Raw genomic sequence first — 4,764 nt, forward strand, 5'->3', positions numbered from 1 at the left:
CCTTGATGTGCTGTCCACCGTTTTCATGTACCTGTGTGATGACAAAACCTTTCAAAAAGATTTGCCGCTTTGTCAATCATAATTGATCAACTGAATTGTAACATGCAGCTACAGCAGTTTCGTAGCGCGCTACGAAACTGCTGTGTAATTTCAAAAGCACAGTCTTCCTTTCATAGCTAAATGATCGCCACTGTTCATGGCTTAAGCACCCTACTCCCTTGATCACTTTGACAAGATTTGCTTGCAACTTTTCAAGAAACAGATATTGCTCCTGAGGAAGGGATGCAATGACACCAATAACACCATTGACTGTTCCAAATATAACTGTATGAATCTGGTTAATACCTCTTCTCCTCCTGCATCAGAACTTCCACTACCAACCCAGTTAAACTCAAAATCCCTTTCACTATTGCCTTTCACTTCAGTGTTCATCCCCAAACAGGGATCAACTTCAGGGTCAGCACTTGAAGGTGTATTTGAACCACTTGATGACCTTTCTTTTATAACCTTTCTACTATTTGTAGTTTCTCCATTGGGCAAGTTGATACAAAGTGCATTATCATCCTGTTCTTCCACTTGACAATTTGGTTTCTCTATCTGCATTTCTACATCACAGGACTCTTCATTACAGCTAGTTATGTTGGGATCTGAACTTGATGGTAAAACTTTTGGCAAACCATCAGCATGTCTAGACTTGGGACACGAAAAACCTGGTATGCCATCATCCAATTGTTCACACTTAGTTTTCCTTTAGTATTGGCACAAGGACTGGCAGACATTGCATCTAATATCTCACCATCTTCTTCGGTTGTAATCATCTTCTCATGCTTTCTTGCTTTCCTTATAGGTTCTGTCTTGCAATAAAGTGAAGAACTTCCAGAAGCTGCTGCTGTAGCTGCAACAGCTACAGCTTCAGCAGCCATTGCTGCTACAACAGGACCATAAATACTTGGATGGAGAAAAGGTGGTGGAATGGCACCATGCAAGGTCCACCAAGCTGATGCAGCAGCAACTGTGGCTGCTGTAACTGCTGCCATTGCACTTGTGTCTTCACCAAATGAATGCCCATTCTTCCCTTCTCTTGGTGGCTGTGGATCTCCTGTTGCCACTGGAGAAGCCCCTGAGACCAACCCAGGCCAGAATGCAGTTGCCGCTAGTGTTGCTGCAGCATATGCTGGATGATGCAAGGCTGCTGATGGGGTAAGATGCCATGGTGGGAAAGAACCATTGGGAGCAGTGCCAGGAGCGATGAATCCTGGAATACATCCAAATCTTTCCAAATTGTTGTATGCTGGATTGAAAGAACCTGGCATGCCAGGAAATGGTGGAAAAACATTTAGCTGTGAAGTTTGAACATCTGCCTTCATCTTCCCAGTTGTGTCAGACAATGATCCGTTACCATTCAGTGTATTGATTGCCACACATTCTTCTGCCCCTCCTTCAACATTTTGCACTGGAATATGTCTCGAATAAATGGATATAGGAACAGAGGCTTGATTCTCTCTAGAAAGGGAATTCATGTAGTTATCCAGTTCAGATAGCGGCTCATCCGAGTCCTGCTGTGCTGTATGGATTTCCCTGCAGGGCAGATTTGCATTTGATTCACCACTACCTACGAGCATACTGGTCCCTGATGGTGGAATATTGGATGTCACCCCCGAGGCATTCTCAGATTTAACTACTTTCATTTTAGCCTTCACACCAACATTATGCAACGATCCTTTCATCTTTTCCAACTTTGAACTCTCAGGAATTTGACCATCTAATGAGTGTCTCTCCTTCTTATGAGACGTAGACTCTTGGAAAGCTCCTTTAACATTAACATCTAAGCCTGACTCATTAGTTGGAACTAAAACCGTCTGGCCAAATAGCTTGAGACTTGATGGTGAAATGCTTGTACTGGATGATTCCATATTTGTTTCCTGCAAGTTGATGTTATCATGTGTTTGAAGTGGTCCCAGTCTTGCATTGTATGGAGCAAATGCTGCGTTCTTCCGAGTTTCACCACCTAGATTGGAACCTGCACACAATCTGTCAGGTGCAGATGAAACTGCTGATAGTGACCTGTTCTCCTCTTCATTTGTTGATGGACCAATTTGACTAGCAGTGCCTGCCTTCCGAGGATATGGATGGCTTGGCTTTCGTTTAGGTCATGTATAAAAATCGCGGATCTCAAGTGTGTCTTTCAGCTGGGTGAAAAATCTCAGAAAATAGAATATCCAGTACAATGAGAATATCCGTGAAAACTGAGCTCAAGATTGTTTACAAGGAATAGTTTTAGACTGCTCCAAATTCGAAGAATAGAAGCAAAACCCACAAGAACATTTCCCCGATTGCTCTGATACTATTTTGAAAACCCTGATTGAACGACCACAACCGCTAATTAAAATACAACTGCAAACATGTGCCAGTACCAAGACACCTAACGACCTAATGATGAGGATAAGCGGTCGGATATGATAGACGAAGTGTATAGGCTGACAACTGTTGATGGATTTTGATGGATATGACAGCTGTGAAAGAATGGCTATGGATTCGAACAAATCCCCAATTTTGTAGCGCAACCAGTGCAAAATATGAATTATGCGCTACGAAATCACCTAAAACATGTTGCACTGCGAAACTGCTAAAAAGGATTTATGTGCTACAAAACCACTTTAAAATGATTACAGGTGCTACGAAATCACCTAGACAATTTCGGCTTTGAAATGAGTTTGGACATATGATATCCATGTGAGATGTGAGACCAATGATAGACTAAAACAGAGAATTGACCCTTTTATACATACCAACAATACTCTTAACAAGACTCCTATTCAAACTATTTAGACTCTAAAACCAGATGAAAAGACTAGACCCAAAATTGACACCAACCCTTTGGCAAACAATCGAACTGATGTGAACAATTTAGAAATTTTTCTTGAGTGATAACACAGCTCATGCAACACGAGTCAGCAATCGGTGGATCTGATCTTAGACTCCCACCGTGTGTCTTTGGTACTGACGAGGAATGTCTCCTACCCGAGCATACTCTGGGATACCACGGGTCAACCCCTCAAGGTTCCTCGCGATCTCCTCCTTGTTGTCACTCCCTTCCTGGTAAGGAGCGACAACATCAATAGGGCGGGAGATGCGCCTGACTATTGGGGACATCCTAGCAGGCTACTTTGGTCCAACGTCTCCATTAGAAAGAGAAATGTTATAAGCACATATATACCAAAAACAATTAAAAAATATTAAAATAAAGATTTGATTTTTTACCTTCATCATCGAAGTCTTCCCCATCTGGTAAGGGCATATATGGATCTCCATGGAAATCAGTGGCAGTGTATGGCCAATCCTCCACGACGATCTTCTGTCATCGTAGCCATGAAAAGAATGCAGGTCGGTATGATATGTGCTGACCCCTAGTGATCTCGGGCATCAAAGGGCTCCAGCGGGACATCCGCAGATCACGTGGTATAGGAGGATCTACCTCAGTCAGCTAATACTAGAAAAATGGTACTCGTTCCAAGAAGAAGGTCACAAGTACAAATCCGAAGCAAAATTACTTCAGATTCCTCGCCTTGGCTTTGGACAACTGGCGTTTGATGTTGATATTCATGGTTTCTACCGAGTTGAAGATCGTAGGAGCTATACAGTCAATAGCATAAAGGAACTTTGACTTGTTAGTCTCATGTTCTGCCTGGGACCCTGCCACTCTATTAATAGTCAACAGAAGCACCCTCAGTGTCAAATCCCAAACACTGGAAATCTCTATCTCCCCACTTTTGGATTTCAGGGCCTCAGGGTAGTGTTCAGAAGGCAAGGAAGATATGCTTTCCCCAATCGGTCGTGACCCGTACAAGTTCACTGGTTCCCCTCTACGAGACAATCTAGCGATGAAGTATATATCTGAAGTTTCCAACTCCAGCTCCTAGTCGCCAATGACAAATATCTCTCGATTAATGTTGCAAAGACTAATCAGGTATCAAAGAAACTCAGGTTGGGCCCGCATCCCTGGCGTAAGAAAGAATTTGAGGAGCCCGCAAGCCATCAAAGCTTCCAGGAAATTTGGGTCATTCATTGCATAGGTGTCAACATCCTCATGTTCCCGTTCTTTCCAGTCCACCATTTTCAGTGATTCTTTCCTGTAAAAACCATTAATTTGAGTCAACAATCATTATTGGCCCATAAAATCTAAGTTTAAACGGTGAGGTTTTGAGGAAATAGGGTTTTTCCCTATTCATGGCGTTGACGCACTTGTTTTAAAAATAGTTGCACCTATCGGCGAGGATGGATTTGTTAATCACCCTCGACCGGGGCGATTCTGTGCCTGGAAGTCGCACCGACCGAGGGTGATTTTTTTTTTTCAAAAAACCCCTCAAAAAACTAAAAAAAATGGTTAAAAAAAGAAATAAAGGACATGAAAATGGAGGCCAGGGCTTTAGCTATTACCTGGAATTGGAGGCTCGTCGATTGACCTCCCGGATCTCCCGCAATATGGTCTAGAACAATTAGGGCAAAAGTGAGTGAAAAGTTTTCACAGCAAAGGTAAAATGGTAAATGGTAAAAATATATTTACTTTTCTCCTTTTTATTCATTTTTTCATGAATATATCAGGTTTTTGTAAATAGTTTTACCTATTTTGCCTCAAGAACTAGATAATACACTTTACCTTATTTCTGCAGCGACAGGTGATAGATGTTCAACGATGATTATGAGTCACGTTTCAGCTCTTTTCTCGACTCGTTAAACTCATATGAAAAGATTGCCGAGTGTTTT

General features: G+C 42.1%; 1 pseudogene; it reads right to left on the reverse strand.

Annotated features, from left to right (window-relative positions):
* Nucleotides 1-222: 222 nt before the first annotated feature.
* On the reverse strand, nucleotides 223-2,147 carry LOC149141990 (uncharacterized; annotated as a pseudogene).
* Between the last annotated feature and the right edge of the window lie 2,617 nt (nucleotides 2,148-4,764).

This window comes from Pinus tabuliformis, chromosome X (assembly GCF_031772625.1).
Source record: "Pinus tabuliformis cultivar Carrire ecotype Pingquan chromosome X, CPIR1, whole genome shotgun sequence".
NCBI classification, from domain to species: Eukaryota; Viridiplantae; Streptophyta; class Pinopsida; order Pinales; family Pinaceae; genus Pinus; species Pinus tabuliformis.